This window comes from Tenrec ecaudatus, unplaced genomic scaffold (genome assembly GCF_050624435.1).
Source record: "Tenrec ecaudatus isolate mTenEca1 unplaced genomic scaffold, mTenEca1.hap1 Scaffold_252, whole genome shotgun sequence".
Lineage (NCBI taxonomy): Eukaryota > Metazoa > Chordata > Mammalia > Afrosoricida > Tenrecidae > Tenrec > Tenrec ecaudatus.
This window is the reverse complement of record NW_027458698.1, coordinates 188887-206586: the sequence shown is the minus strand read 5'-3', so window position 1 is coordinate 206586 and position 17700 is coordinate 188887.

Genomic DNA, 17700 nt, shown 5'->3' with positions numbered 1-17700 from the left:
ATGAACATGGCATATTGAGAATGTGAACAGACTTGCATTGGGAAGCATAAACATTCCTGAATCATGGCATCTTGCTGAACAAGAGAGACAGAAAATAGAGAAGACACAAAGAGGCTTTGGACCAGTGCTGAGTTCGACCTGCACACTTCCTACTAAAGATGAGAGTCATATGGGAGCCACATTCTGTTTTCATATGGTTTGTTCCCTAACTTGCTGCCTACATAACTATAGCCGGGAAATCAATGTCACAATCGGGAAATTCTATGGAAGCCTCTGCTCTCAGTCTGTCCCTTCAGAAGTAACATCACCAAGTCTTTCTCTTCAGGCATCACTTGGTAAGTTTGAATAGCCAGTCTTTCTGATTTAATTCAAATAACTCACCTCTGGCAGTAGTACCCTGTCGCTCCATCTTCCCTCAATTTCATTAGATCCAAATCACCAAGTTTCCATGAGTTTCATCTGGACCTCGATCCTGAGGACTGCCTGGCAAAATCATTTTACTCCACACGAAAAAAGGCTGATATTTCTGAAGAATATTTTCTTTGTTATGATACAGCTCTTTAAGTGTATGAAATATCAGGGATAGGCAAAGCTGGTAGTATAAACAGGATAGGCAAAGCTGGTAGTATAATCATTAAGAGATTCTCTGAGGGAAACTGCAAGATGGAGAAGAACACCAATATCACAACAGGAAAACAGTCCTGAATGTCCCCATCTGCACCTGCTCCTGGACCTGAGGCTTGACTCTGTGGGTCTTGCGCGCCCCCTGGGGGCCTGTTTCCTCCCTGAAGGGGAGGTTTGTGTCCTGGTTCAGTCTGAATTCTCCTCACTGTGATGGTAGCACAGAAATAAAAAGGCATGTCCTCGAATTCCAGGCTGTTCATATGCAGATGCAGCAGTTCTTGGAGATACAAAAACATCTTGGAGAAGTCTTTGTAGTATGCACCATCACCACTTGACACCCACTGCAGGTCCTTCCCTGGAGCCTGGTGGACACAGATCATGCATAGCTATTGAAGGGCAACCTTGAGGTTGCACTGGAGAATCTCAGAGACCCCCAAGGAACCCCATACTCCACTAGCTGCACCTCACTCTGGACTTCTGCAAACACAGATATCCATGGCAGGAAAACCATCAGACATGTTCACCGTGTCTCCCACTCACACCCAAGCACACAAACTGGTTCATGACAAAATCACCTGTTAAAATAGCAACAAGGACAAGCCCCTTTCAACTAAGAGGCCAGGCTTTCTGTGTTGTGCTCAGTCCTGATCACTGAGTTGGGACTCCTGAGAATCCAGGAGCACTTCCAGAGCTGCAGGGTTGGGGCTGTGTTGGCTTTCATCAGCAGAGGGAGGGGTGGATTTGCATTCCCTCCTACTACATAGCAATAAATGAAGTTGCATGACTTCTGAGATCCGAGGGTTCTGTTCCTAGAACAGATATGAGTGTTTTAAGTGTGTTGGAAAGGGCATGCTGATAATATCCTTGGTAACATGTATTATATTACTGTTCTATGCTAAATTGTTATCATCTATAATTCATTTTATTCTTCTACTAACACAATACATAAGATTATATTTATAGATTTCTGGTTTTTAGGAATAATACTACATACAGAGATGTAAAAATGTTTTTTATATCTATGAAGGATTCACAGCATTTCCTTCTTAATGTCCCTTGAGATTTTGGAAGAGGCAAGGTTGAGGTTGTCCTCAGGACTAATAATAAGAGTTGTCATACAAGGAAGGCTAGGGGAAGGTGGGGGAGAAGGTGAAGTTGGGGGGGAAGGGGGAAACTGATCACAATGATCTACATGTAACCCACTCCCTGGTTATAAAACAGAAAAGTGGGTGAAGGTAGATATCAGACAATGTAAGAGATGACAAAATAATAATTTATAAATTATCAAGGGTTCAGGAGGGAGGGGTGAGTTGGGAGGGAAGAGGAAAATGAGCTGATACCAAAGGCTCAAGTAGAAAGACAATGTTTTGAGAATGATGATGACAACAAATGTACAAATGTGCTTGACATAATGGATGGATGTATCTATTATGATTGATAAGAGTTGTACAAGCTCCCAATAAAGTGATTTTTTAAAAAAAGGTCAGTGTTGTAAGATGGATGAGCAAAAATTTCCAAATTAATTCTTAGGACTGCTCTTGCTACCCTTGAAGAATAAGTAGGTACAAAGCCCTAAAGAGTTTAAAAGGGAAAAAGGAAATGTGGCACAAATTCTTTGCCCTTTTTCTCATCATTGCAGTTTTCCATTTTCTTAAAACATTTTCATATGAGCCCTGGTCATTATGCTGAAGCCTTTTAAAATTGCTACAGGACAGGGGTCCTACAGGCAATAGACCAATTATTGGGCAGTTAGCATGTCTTCTTCCCACTAAAGCATCGTGTTCTGAATGAAGGCAGGATTAGAGTTCTGGGTCATGTGGTTGTTGTGGATGGATGGTATTGAGTCAGTTTTGACCCACAGGGACCCTGTGCACAGCAGAACAGAACACTGTCTGGTCCTGCACCGTCCGTTCTCAAGATCCTATGCTTGAGCTGTCTGGGGGACAGATAATTAAGGACAAATGAGGGAGAAATTTATTCATAAGTTTTGAGGGGGAAACCTGGCAGTTTAAAATTTATTATCTAGGAGAAATGGCAGAAAAAGTACAAACAATATAATGAAGCATTTCAAATATGTTTCTTTGTTCTTTGTCCGTTGGCTTGCTTTTTAATTGTGAGGAGCTCAGGCTTTGCTTCTGAGCATTTGCAAAGGAACACTTGAATGGTGTAGATACTTTCTATGGACGTCATTCCTTCATGTCACAGAAGGCTGAGCTGGGACAAGCAATTGCACAGTGTATCTGCATGGAAAACATGGCTCTAGAGAAAAGGCACATTATGGTGTGGCAGAAGGCAGGGACAAGGCTATGTCAGATGGTTGCTGGTGAATTAGAGGAGACGGAGGCTGTCAGGACAGTGCAGTAATGAGCAGTTTGTTATTTTCTGCATCATTCATCTTAGGACCTACCATCAGGGAAGATGTTACTGTGATGGAAACTTCCAGTTCCTTTCATGTGCAAAGACATCGTGGTGAGAATGAGTAGGAATAAACTTAGGGAAGGGGGAACATGGATATCCAGGATGAGGGGGATTCCCTTGTTCTTGGAGTAGAACAGAGAGACAGCAGGGTTGTGAATGGGGAGGCAGGGACAGGAGTGGAGTGCTGGAAACTGTGATACTGGTAGGAAGTCAACTGCAGCCTGCCCCATGACTCCTGGAGATAAAGTGGTCCTGTGACCAAAAAGATGTGCTTTAACCATGCCAAACATTTTCTATGGCCTCATATGCATGTTAAAAAGGCAAAACAGAAAATCAAAAAAGAAAGAAAAAAGTACTAGGCCACCATGGTTTGGAAAAATAACCAAACCAAACCAAATACAAAACCCTGCATATTCTGAAGAATTAAATTTAAAACATAGGATAACTGCTTAAATTTCAACTAAATCATTAACTAAATGATTGTCGGAATACTTCTCAAAGTGTGGTGGAAGGATATACTATTAAATTTCCAGCCAATACAAAAACACTTAATGGTTATCTTTACCCAGACCTCCATCCCTCCATTTCCCCTGAGTCTAGTTGAAAAGTATTTATCTGAGCGTCATGAGAATTCTGACACAGGGACCCCTGAGAGTGTCATTTCTTGTCCTTCAGGGACAGACTGTTGCTGTAAGACAGAATATATTCTCGTGTTACAACATAACTTTTGAAATCAAAGATATATGGAGTAGGCATATAATTAATATTTTTAAATTAGAGATAGATTCCCTAGGGAACTGTGAGATTTAGATGAATCCACATGTGACCACAAGCCTTGAAACTTCAGATGCTCCTGCTCTGGGGCTGAGTCCTATGCTCTGTGGGTCCTGAGCACCTCCCTGGAGACCAGTCTCCTCCCTACAGGGGAAGTTTGTGTCTGGGCTCTCACTGAGTTCCCCTCACTGTGTCTCTTGTACAGTAATACATGGACATGTCCTCAACTTTCAGATTATTCATTTGAAGATAAGAGTGTGTTCTTGGAGTTATCTCTGGAGATAGTAAATGGACCCTTCGCGGAGTTGGTGTAGAATATGTACCATCACCACTAATGGCTGCGATCCACTGCAGGCCCTTTCCTGGAGCCTGGCGGATTCAGTGCATGTAAGAGTCACTGAAAGTGAATCCAGAGTCTGCACAGGAGAGTCTCAGAGAGCCACCAGGCTTTGTTAGTTCACCTCCAGACTCCGCTATCTGCACCTCACCCTGGACACCTGCAAACACAGAGGCACTCTGATTATACAACCCACATACAAACAATTGCCCTCACAATTTTAAACACACAGAGCAAAGTCTATCACAATTGCCATGTAAAATAGCCAAAAATGAATGCCAAAGTCTGTGGACTAGCTCCTGGGCACAAATGGAAATATCAGAGACCCCAGAGACTGGGGCTGTCCTCTGAGATCTCCCACATCAGGGACTGTGGCCGGCTTATCAGCAGGCAGAGAGCTACATTTGCATGTCCCCTGAAATTTGAAGCAGATGAGTAGAGATCATGGGCCAGAGTTCTCCCTCAGACTCAAAGAAACACAAGCACTCTCAAGGGAAAACAGAACTCTTAGTTAGGATTTTTATCAAGCATTGCTTTAATCATTGTATATTATCAATATTTTTGAAAAGTACTTTCTAATTTATAAACCTTATATTACAGACACAACAACCTTTGTGACATAAGAGCTCCTACTGCATCCTCTCCCATCCCTTTTAAGAGATGGGTACACATGATTATGATGGGTAACTCTATAATCTGTTTCTTGTATTACAAGGGAACCTTATTAGATGTTTTTTGTTTTGTTTTGTCTTGTTTTTTGCTTTCCATGGAATTTCCACATTTCAGTGATACTCTTTAACTTTGGGCCTGAAGTTGATCATAGAATGTGTACAGAAAACATGAAGAATGAAATCTCCTCCCTGGTCCTACTTCTTTTGTCATGATCAGGAAAACTCGATATTGATTATTTAACTTTATCTCCTAAAAGTCACTTTTCTTTTAATTGGCTTACTTAATGTGTTCCTTCCACTTCATTTGAGTTCTTATATTTATTGGTTTCCTCCCCCACCCCCTGCCCTCCTAACTTATGATATAGCATACTCATCGTTTTCTGGTTCCAGTAAATGGAAACAGCAGTCATTAATTAATTCAGTCCAACACAGCCATTTAGGCTATGAAAATCATTAACTACATGTACTAGCTATCAATGATACAAATAGCATTTGTATATAAAACAGGTATTCATGAATACATACAATGTCATATTTGCATATGTGTTAAACCAGGTTGTCTAGCGAAACAAGTCCATTGCTACTCATATATGTGTAAAAGATAACTTTATATCAAGAAGTAATTACACATCAATAAAACATCCCAGCCAGTACAGATAAAATTTATAAGTTCAATATTAGCTCATAGGTCTGATATTAGCCCATATGTCTGAATTCCTCTTTTAAGTCACATAGCACATGCAATGATGCTGAATGCAGGATGATCGCAGGCAAGTGGAAAGTCCTGGGGATCCAATGGCAGTGGACGCATCTTCAGGGCTTTGGTTGCCATCACTGTGGCTCCACGTGGCTTGTCAACATGAAAATGAGAGAGAGAGAGAGAGAGAGAGAGAGAGAGAGAGAGAGAGAGAGAGAGAGAGAGAGAGAGAGAGAGAGATATCTACCTCTTCTAATGGGAGATTCAAGAAAACACTTCCGAGAAGACTCATAAGAAGGCCACACGCACAAGAAGGGATCACCATGCTTTGATCTGATTGATGGGCTAGAATCCACCCCTTCACCTTCAGTCTTTTATCAAGTTAACATGAAATTGTGTAACTACCACAGCATAAAATCTACAAATGTATAAACAGCGCAATATCTGTGGGGTTTTGTAATAAATATTCACAGAGTGGTCATTTTGGAGGGAACTGAAACTCTAGATGCTAATAGGATGCTCCTTGTTCCCATGCCTCCCCCATTTCTATGGTCTCAGAATTCTTGCCCCTGTCCTTTCCACAACCCAAGTTATCCCCATAGACCAATACCATCATCACAGGGACGTTTGTGTTTGTGATGGTAGTGAGTCCTCTGTTTCCCTCACACATTAATGGACAGCCACGTCCTCAGTGTCATTGAGCTCAGATGCAGGGAGAACAGATTTGAGTCTGTATATTTTTCTGGAGCTTGAGCATCATCAGTTCCTTAAAGATGAGATGTTGTTTTCTGCTATTGAAATATATTGCTCACAACTACTGCAACCTTTTCTGAAGGTTTTGGCAGCTCCAGCTCCAGCAGCATCTAGGCATCAGAGACAGCAAAGCCTATGCAGAGGATCTGTGATGATTTCTCACTCTTGGACCCAAATCTTGGACAACTAGGAACAGGGAAAATAATCACTGATGACAAGTAATGGAAGCCTCAGTAATCCAGCCCATTTTTGGAATCTTGACACTGCTAGAGAGAAGTAATAGCTAGGCAGAGGAATCTCCACAGGACATTGATGTCCTATGGAAAAGGTCTATGGATCCTAGAGAACCCTGTCTATGATGAAATGTTTTTCACTAGGTTTGAGACTTTACCTGGAAATTGATGAAGTGCTCTGCATATTAGAAGCCCAGGAATAAAGAAGAGAAGTTCCCAATCTTCTCAGAAACTGCAAGTCTGACCCCATCATCTTCTTTGTGCTAACACCAACACCACACTCACTGCCATCAGTGGATTCCGACTCATAGAGACTCTATATGACAGTGTATTCCATCATGTTGAAAAGCACACTCGACGAAAGGAACTGTGTTACCAACATGACTCCTGCTAGAAACAAACACAGGGCTGCATGACAGTGAAAGGGACCCGCTCTCCTTGGATCAAGCAAGGACTGAGGCAGAAGATTCCCCAAAGAAAGCCTCTGAAAAAGATGGTAGGCATGGCTTAAAGGTTTGGAAATATATACCAACAAGTAAATGTATAGGATTAAGGATGTGAAACATATTTCACAGGGATGGTTACGAATATGCATTAGGGTGAGGTTAAGATTCTTTTTTAAATTAATAAATCTTTTTATTGGGCTCATACAACTCTTATCACAATCCGTACATACATCAATTGAGCAAAGCACCCTTATACATTCTTTGCACTCGTCATTCTCAAAATTCACCTTCCACTTGGGTTCCTGGAATCAGCCCGGTTTCCCATTTTTCCCCCTTCCCCTCCCTCCCTGCTCCCCCCTTCCCCCTGGTCCCTTGATAGTTTATAAATAATTATTATATCTTATCTTACACTCCCCGGTGTCTCCCCTCACCCACCTCCCCATTGCCCATTTCCCAGAGAGGAGGTTACACATAGATCTCCAAGATTGGCTCTCCCTTTCTGCACCCCCTTCCATCCTGGTGTAGCCACTCCTACCGCGGGTATTGAGGGGTTCATCTGTCCTAGATTCCCTGTGTTTCCAGATACCTACTTCACCGCTGTACATCCTCTGGTATAACCAGGTCCGCAAGGTAGAATTGGGGTCATGATAATTGGGAAGGGAGGAAGCGTTCAGGAACTAGAGGAAGGTTTTGAGTTTCATTGTTGCTACAGTGAACCCTGAGTGACTCATCTCCTCCACACTACCCCTCTGGAAGGGATGTCCAGCTGTCTACAGATGGGCATTGGGTCCCCATCATGCACTCCCCCTCATTCACGGTGATGTGATTCTCGCCACCACCCCACCTTTGTTGTTTGGGACCTGGTCTCCTCTGCCCTTCACGATCACCTATGTTGGTGAGCTGCTTCTGTGTGGGCTTTGTTGCTTCTGGGCTAGATGCCTGCTTATTTGCTTTCAAGCCTTTACGTCCCCAGATGCTATATCTCTCAGTAGCCGGGCAAGACACAGCTCCTTGTACTTCTTGGTTCCAAGTGTCTTATTTGACCTTTTGGGTGACTTTTGGTTCCTTGACCAAAATTCTTATGTTCCATGTGACCTGTGACCTGAAGGTTGGGAATGTCTTGGTGGACATGTTTGCCTGGCCAGAATGGATACTCATTTGGTGTAGTGGGATATTTTTTTTGTGAGGAAAGAGCTCAACAGATACAGGATATCAGGAAGGGAAATACAGAATAATTGCAGGCAATAAATGAGGCACTCCAACATCCTGTGGCAACATCTCATATCTTAAGGAGAAGTTCCTTGGACAAGCTATGGAATTTACACTGTGACACAACCTTAAGCAGCTTGGGAAATAATCTCTAAGACAATGTCCAAAGTTCATCTTATACTGTACTCCTTAGCTACTATATTCACAACAAATATAATCTTGTCACAAGGGATTAGTTATCAATGATAACTTTTTCCCAGAAATGGTACATCTATTGTTATTTTTAATCACTTTATTAGTGGTTCATACAACTCTTATAACAATCCATACATACATCAATTGTATAAAACACATTTGTACATTCATTGCCCTCATCATTCTCAAAATATTTACTCTCCACTTAAGCCCCTGGCATCAGGTCCTCATTTTGCCCCCTCCCTCCCCACTACCCCCTCCCTCATGAGCCCTTGATAATTTATAAATTATTATTTTGTCATATCTTGACCTGTCCAATGTCTCCCTTCACCCACTTTTCTGTTGTCCATCCCTCAGGGAGGAGGTCACATGTAGATCTTTGTAATCGATTCCCCTTTCCAACCCACCCTCCCTCTATGCTCCCAGTATTGCCACTCATACCACTGGTCCTGAAGGGATCATCCTCCCTGGATTCCTTGTGCTTCCAGTTCCTATCTGTACCAGTGTACATCCTCTGGTCATGCCAGACTTGCAAGGAAGAATTCGGATCATGATATGTGGGGGATGGGGGGATGGAGGAAGCATTTAGGAACGAGAGGAAAGTTGTATTTTTCACCGTTGCTACATCGCACCCTGACTGGCTCATCTCCTCCCCAAGACCCCTCTGCAAGGGGTCTCCAGTGGCCTAAAAATGGGCTGTGGGTCTCCTCTCCGCACTGCCCCCCTCATTTACTATGGTAAAAATTTTTGTTCTGATGATTCCTGATACCTGATCCCTTTGGCTCCTCGTGAGCCTACAGGCTGGTGTGCTTCTTCCACGTGGGCTTTGTTGCATTTGTGCTAGATGGCCGCTTGTTTACCTTCAAGCCTTTAAGACCCCAGACACTTTATCTTTTGATAGCTGGGCACCATCAGCTTTATTCACCACACTTGCTTATTCATCCACTTTGTCTTCAGCGGTTGTGTTAGGAAGGTGAGAATCATAGAATGCCAATTTAGTAGAAGAAAGTATTCTTGCATTAAGGGAGTACTTGAGTGGAGGCCCAATGTCCTTCTGCTACCTTAATTCTAAACCTATAAATATGTGCACATAGATATAGTTCCCCATCCTCATACATTAATATATTTGCATATGTATTGTTTGTTTTCTTTCTTTCTTTTTTAGGAATTTGGCAGTGATTGGTAGATATATATGGGCAAGAAAAGTATATATTACTTCCCTTTTTGTTCCACCTTCCAAAGATCAAACTGGAGCTTCACTCAAAAATTAAAGAGTTTATTGAAGGAACAAAACAATCGAGGAATGGACAATAATAATTGTAAGGATTCACAAAGTCCCACCGTAAAAGTAAATTTTCAGAGTTTAAATGCAGAAGGATCCTGAAACTTAAAAGATTATTCCAATCCCTTGATCTTTACTACGTTTGGCTCAAATGGACAAGGCAATATCAAGGACACTATATAATGATTGAGTCATGTAACAATTTTTATTTGCTTTGCTTTGACTTTAGATATTGGGAGAGAGAGTGAATGCTCTTCCTGGCAGCTTGTTGTGGGAGTAGCTATGCTGACTTTTACTCATATTTTCTACACTTTCAACTGAGTTGAAACTAAAAATTAAAATTGTCGATCACAGGACAGAATGTTGCAAGACCAACCACTTCTATGCAAATACCTTTTACAAGTTCAAACCTGTCCGATAGAGTCACTTTGGGTCACAATCAACTATTTGACAGTGAGAGTTTCCATGTACAATTTAGAAGAGACTAGTACACTCTCTACGATTGTAAACAGGGTTTCCATTGAATCTGTTTGAGAGCTGTGGGAACAAAACCAACTCAAGACTCCGGAGAAAGGCCCACCTGTGCTCAGCTCTGAACCTGCTCCTGGATCCGGTGCTTGTTGTTTGTCCTGAGCTCCCCCTGCTGGTCAGTAAGCCCCATGCAGTCCAGCCCCAGAGCTGTCCTGTGAGGGTCACACTGACTGCCCTGTCTATGTCCACCTGCACTGAAATAGACAGATGGGTCCTCAGTGCTCACAGAGGTCAGGGGTAGGGAGAACTGTTTCCTGGAAGAATCAAGGTCAATACTACAGAGATTTATAGTAGGAGATCCCTGTTCACCATGGCCTCTCCCTGGCTGCTGCCTGAATCCAATCAATCCCAAATACCCTCTCCCTGAACCAAGGTCGTCCTATCTCAAGAGGCTTTGGAGTCTCCTCCTGAGGAGGCCACTTTTAACCAGGAAACTATACCAATCATTTTCTTATGAGTATAACTGACTGTTATAAGGTCTGGAATCCATGAGTAGTTTGCGAATGCCACAGCATTACCGCTCCACCAAGAGATTTCTCCAGAACTGTTTCCCACATCAAGTTGAATGCAGGCAAGTGAATGAAGCTAGAAAGCAAGCAAATAACATGTCCACTTATTAGAAAGAAGGAAAGAAGGTCTAATAATATTGGGAATGGATGTGTTGAGAAAGGGCCAGAAAATTTGAGCTGAGCATTTTCTTCAATTTTGACAATGCACCTGCTCATTCTTCAAGGGCATCAAGGACTGAACTCTGAGAATTTCATGAAGAAACTGTACTTAATCTGCTCTATAGCCCTACGGTTAATCATATGTTACACAGTGAGCCACTTAAGAGAAACCCAATCCAGTAAGAGGCGTCAGTGCCCCCATGTGGTGAGATGTCTCCCTGTCATGTCAGTGACCTGTGTTTTTATTCTCACTCTCTAGGAGACAACAGACACTGTGTCCTCTGGTGCTGGACTGAGAGATGCCTCTGAGACTCCTGCTCTGCAGCTGCATCAGGCTGAGGGTTTCTGCCCCTCTCAGGAAGGGGGTTCTCTCACCGTGTCTCTTGCACAGTAATACATGTTCTTCAGGCTGCTCCATTGCAGGTACGTGGTGCTGATGGAGTTGTCTGTGGAGATGGTGACTTTTCCTTGGAAGGATGGGTTGTACCTGGTATCAGAGTCAACAGGATAAATCATTCCTACCCATTCCAAGCCCTTTCCAGGTGGCTGCCTAATCCAGTGGCTCCAGCTTCCAGTAAAGCTGTACTCAGATGCCTTACAGGAGATCCTCGAAGATTCCCCAGGTCTTTTCACCTCTGCCCCAGACTGCACCAGGTCACCTGAGCACAGACACCAGTGGAGATAGGATTCAGAGATCAGATATTCCCTCTACACACACACACACACCACCACCACCACCACCACCACCACCACCACCACCACCACCACCCCACCACCCCATTCATCTCAAATCCTGTGACGATCCTGACCTTGGAGAAGAGCAATGAGGAGAGCTAGGCTGGCAGAGCCCATCTTGCAAGGAGGATGGAAAGGGATCACACTGTGGTCCCCAGCTGGATGATGAGGGTGCTTCCCCTGTGGAGGTGGCCTGTGGATCTAAAATGGATGTCTTCACTTTGCATATTTCTTCCCTGCTCTCCATGTCAGACTCCTCCAGTCTTATAACCCTGGAAACCCAAGGTAGGAGGAGGTGCGTGTGTTGGACTGCTGGGAGGGACAGAACCTGATCCTAGTAACATCCTGCAAAACACACACACACACACACACACACACACACCACCACCACCACCACCACCACCACCACCACCACCACCACCACCACCATCACCACAACCACCACCACCACCCGGCACTGACACCTCACGCATGGAGAGTTTTGCACTGTGGCTCTCCACTCAGTGTATCTCTTAGTCCACACCCGGGGAGGAGTTGTTTCAAACCCAGTGTGAATCTGCAGCCCAAGGAGCCTGGGGCGTCACAAAGGGTCCCTCCTTACTGTCTGTGGGGAATGATGTCCAGATAGAGAGTACCTCTGTCTCCTTAGTGAAGACTTTGCAGAATCTGATTTCCCAAATGGTCCCTTCTTAGTAAACTCTCAGGTACCTCCTAGTACCCAGGTCTGCCCTGTGCTTCCTGCTGCCTGAGAAGAAATATAATCTGTCCCTAAACATTTCTCTGACCTACTCTGATCTAAACTAAAGAAAACAATCAGTGGGTTAACTTTTTCTCTCTCTGAGGAGGAGGCCTTGGGGTTCGGGGAACACAAAGAACCACTGACATAACAGCCCACAAAGACAATGTCCTACGTCTGGGTTTTGAGAGTAGTGACTGGGGACATTAAAACATATGAAGTGCAGCTAATTGTTTCTCCCTTTCCAGAGTGATGATAATTGAAGACAGATGGAAACCATTAGTCCAATGCTGTAATCAATCATAGATTCGAGTCTCCTGAACTCTCAGACCAGAAGAAACATATGGTGCCTTACTATCAGTACCCATTTCTTTGGAAAAGATAGCATTAGAAGGTCTTAGGAAGAGTGGGATAAAAAGTGAAACAATACACACAGAGAGAAACATACACACACACACACACACACACACACACACAAAGAAAAGAGAAAAAAAGAATAGATTTACTGGTTGGTAGACTTGTGGAAGTCCTGAGACTGTGGTTGTCAGCCTCCCTTCAGGTCTGGGACAGAACTCAGCCCTTGGAAAAACTTCCAGCCAAATAACTGACAAGCCTACAAGGGAGCAATAGTCCTGGGGAGATACAATGACTTTAGAACAATCAAACTTCTGTGATTAAAAGGGCAACATTTATCCAGGGAAAAATTCATAATGTTTGGAAAGAAAAGGTAATTGTAACAGGAGTTTGTGTGCATTGCAGTCAATGAAATGAAACAAAAGTGCATGCATTTTTGAATGAACACTAATCTTCTCAGTATACCTTCATGCAATCCACAAAAAAAAAAATAAAGAGAAAATAAAATTAAAGCATTTCCCCTCAGTTTTCTCCTGATGAGGAGAGAGCACCCCAGGTTGTGGTTTATGCACTTGGGGTCTCCCAAGAAACAAACAAGGACCCAGAGAATGTGTCCTACTTCCATGCCTCATTCTCCTCCCTCTGTTCTCTGGAGTTGACAGTCATGCTAAAAACATCTTAATCTTGGTTCTCAGAGGCAGGAAGAGGACTAAAAACCACGACACAGGGAAAAATGAGATAGGGGAGGCTCCAATTCTGCTAGGAAACCTGTATCTTCCTCATCACACACTGAGTCTTGAATCAGGATCATGTGCCTGTTTGGCCTGAGACCCTGTGCCATGCATCCCAACCTTCCCTTCATGGTGCTTACAATCTGGTCTCACATAACTTTCCTTACCTACTTTTATCTGCATCACCACACGCATCAAATAAGTGATATATTCCTGTTGTGGAGACCCAGTTTCTTAAGAAAATCTCTTGAAGAGTGAGTCATTGTTGTATAACATCCATGTACAACTCCTTATGACACACCTCATGTTGTAGTTTGGGCATTTAGTCTTCAATTTATCTCAAATAGAAAAAAGTGTTATCTGAACACCCTCTGCCTGGACTCAGCCCAAATCCCCGAATCTGAATACACAATGACATTGGAGTTTGTTGATCGAGTTTCTTTATCTCCCTCTCCATCCTTCTATACATTTCCAATCTCTGCTCTATATCTATCTATCTATCTATCTATCTATCTATCTATCTATCTATCTATCTATCTATAAATCTGTTAATTGGTCTACCAATCTACTGAACAATTGATTAAGTTATCATCTATTTTCTCTGTATATACTGTCCATATCTTGTATCTATCATCTATCTGTATTTATCTATCTATGTTCCTTTCCTATTTCCATCTATTTCATGCTTAACTTTATTTCTGAAATAAACCTCGGCTTAATGGGAGTATATTTGTTTTGTTCTTGGTGGAGTATGTTATATGTAGGTCATTGATTTTAGTTTACTAGACTCATTTATTTGTTTACTTATTTGATTCTTGATGTCCTTTTGGATCTTCTGTTTCAATGTTAAGTCAATAATTGAACATGTTAAATTGAATTACTCCATTATTTGGTTGCATTATGCTGTTATTTATTTATTGCATTAAAATATTAGCCAGAAGTTGTTTGATATATTTTGAAGAAATAATGACATATTCTCACCACCTGTCTGGTAGTTAATTATACTGTGGTGGCTTGTGTTTTGCTGACATGCTGGAAGATATGTCACTCTTATATCAAATGCCAGAAGGGTCACCCAAAGTGAGCAGATTTCAGCAAAGCTTCCAGACTAAGAACAGACAATGCAGAAGGACCCCTCTCCCTCTTCAGAGGAAGAAGCTGCTAAAACCTTATGCATAACTTTGAAGCATGGCTGAATACTGAAAGCCTAGGCAAAGGAAGTAGGAAATTGTTGAAGCTACTGCCAGATGGGCCACTCAGGTTTGAGGGCACTCAAAATGTTACTGAAGAGGAGCTGATTTCTTGAAGTCATCTTGATTTCCATGATGATGTGATTTGGGAGTTGAGTCATCAGGATCTCCATTTGCTGATGGGGCATGCCTCAAGGTAAAGAGAAACAGCTGCAGAAGTCTTCTTAGGAACAGAACTTGTAATTTGCATACTACGGATGTTGGGAAATTGGAAGTGGTCAAATATTAAATGGTATACATGTGTATTGATTGATATCCTAGGCATTAGTGAGCATAAGTGCACTGACCAGTATTGGCCAATTTGATCAGAAAATCATAGGAGTTACTATGCTGGGAACAGCACAGTCAAGAGAATGGCATGGAATTGTCAGAAAGGTTTTGCTAAACCCATCATGAAATACAGTACTCGCTGTGATAAGATTATATTTGCCTTCAAGGAAATCCAATCAATACAACTATTATCAAGGATTACTTGAACAATGCAAGTGCTGCCAAGTTTAGAATATCAATATAACACTAATAAATAAAAATTATATTTTTATTTGGTTCTTACTCCCCACTTTTTTTGCTGAGATTTCAATTCCATTATTATACATCCTACATGCAATAGGTCTGATTTTAAATATTTTTATACATTTACATTGTATTCCTATGTCATAAAAATAGAGAAAACCCTTGAGGGAAACAGCGAGATGGAGATGCATAACCAGACCACAAAAGGAAACCAGCCCTGAAACTGTCCCTCTGCACCTGCTCCTGAGTGTGTCCTGTGATCTGTGGGTCCTGAGCGCCCCCTGCTGCCCAGCTCCCTCCCAGCAGGGAGTTTGTGTCTGGGATCACACTCACTTCCTCTCATTTTCTCACAGAGTAACAGAGGGTCTTGTCTTTCATTTTCTTACCGTCCATTTGCAGATAAACTGTGTTCATGTCATTGTCTCTGCAGATATTGAATCAACCCTCCAGAGTCTGCATAGTTCTTAGTGCTGTAACGGAACTATTTACACAAATTGATGAACAAAGCTTACATACCAAGGTATCTTTATCCTCCTCTCTTGAGGGGTGATTTCATTTCACAGGAACGTTATGCTATTTTCAGGAAGTAATTGTCTTTGTTTCCCATCTTGAAATGCGTAACAAGTAAAGAAAGGATTCAGCGAAATATTCGGAGTCCCTGCCTCAGTGAGCACAGCTGCCATTCCCCCGGGTTTTCTGACGCTCTCAGGATATGGGTTTCACAGCGCTTGTCTCACACAGTCAGGTTGCAGTGTCCTTGGACTTCAGGCTGCTTATCCGTAGATAAGCTGTGCTGATGGGGGCATCCAAGGAGAAGACAGAGCCCTATGTGAATCCCTGGATATATGTTGATTTCCCAGTGTGGGTGTTGATCCAGCCATCCACTGAAAGCCTCTTCCGGGTACTTGTCAAACCCTATTCATTCCATCACTGGTGAAGGGGCTCACAGAAGTCCTACAAGACACCTTCACGAATCTCCCAACTTTTTCACCTCAGCCCCAGACTGCACTAACTGCATTTAGGCATGCACACCTGTGTGTGAGGACGTAAACCAGAAAGTGAGGGCTCTGGAGCTGCCACAGTGTTCGCTCCATTCCCATGTCTTATCTTACCCAGGGCGACTGCCAATAGGAAAATGAAGCTCCACAGTCACCCCTTCATGAGTGCACTTTGTTGTCAGTGGTTTAGGAATAACCTATGTGGCAATATCTTTGCTTAATGCTTCCCCAGGGGAATGGCTTCAGCCTTCAAATCTATAGAGCTCTCGTATGTGCATATAATTCACATTCATGAATGTATTCCTGGTCTAAATCAGTGATAAATAATAAGAAGCCTTGATAACTCTAGAGCAGCAATTCTCAACCTTCCTAATGCCACGACCCTTTAATACACTTCCTCATATTGCGGTGACCTCCCAACCATGAAATTATTTTTCATTGATACTCCATGACTGTAGTTTTGCTGCTTTTATAAATCAGATGACCCCTGTCAAAGGTTTGTTCGACCCCCAAAGGGGTTTTGACCCCATTGAGACTGCTGCTTTAGAGCATCACACATAGTGATAGCTGAGCTGTTCATCTCAAGTGCATTCTGGAATACTGATGGCTAATTGTGGGAATATCTCACCAAGTGAACTCACAGCTGGTCATGACTGGTACAGACGTATCCACGTACACACGTCTCCTATAATTTCATTCACTTCATAGGTGAGAGGTGACAAAATCAACTTCCCAAACACTAACACTGACCATTCAAGGGGGTTGTTTTAGGTGAAGTTGATTAGAAAAACAAACCCAGAGAGGTTAAGAGAGAGCTTTCTATCAAATAGCAATTGTACGTTGAGAAAACATCCAAGCCCAGTCCAGATCAAATCCATAAGCCTGATATTAGGCCATATGTCCAATACTAGTCCGTACATTTCTCTTGACTCACAGAGTATTCAGTGATGATGAGTGCAGGAAGATCACAGTCTAGTGGCTGGAAAGTCTTGTGGATCCAATATCAGTGGAAGCCTCTTGGTGCTGGTGTGTGTATCCATGTGGTTCCTCCAGCTTTCTGCATGGGCCTCCCCACAGGGAGATGAAGCACAGACAAGGTGTGTCCCGCCTCCCAAGAGAGAGGAAATTCTCAGAATCGTCATGAGAAGGCCACACACACAAGTAAGCATCTTCAGGCTGTGAGCTGATTGACAGGCTAGACTCCACCCCTACACTTATTTATCAAGTTAACATGAAATTATGTAACTGCCACCACGGCTATTCCTCTGGTCTGTGAAGTGCAGTGATTTCTCACCGACTCCTGGGGTTGGGAGAGTCTTACTCATTTTACTGTATCCTCCTCTCTCTCACTTTTAATGTAATGAGCGTGTATTCCTAAATAGCCACCTATGTCTTCCATGAACTTAGCTTTTCTTACTCGTTGAAAAGAATTGAAACAAATGTATCATTTTAGCAGGCATATGCTTATTTCCACTACTCACATAAAAACCAGTCCACAAGAACAAAAAAAATCATAGTGAATGGGGGTGGGGGAGTGTGGAATGG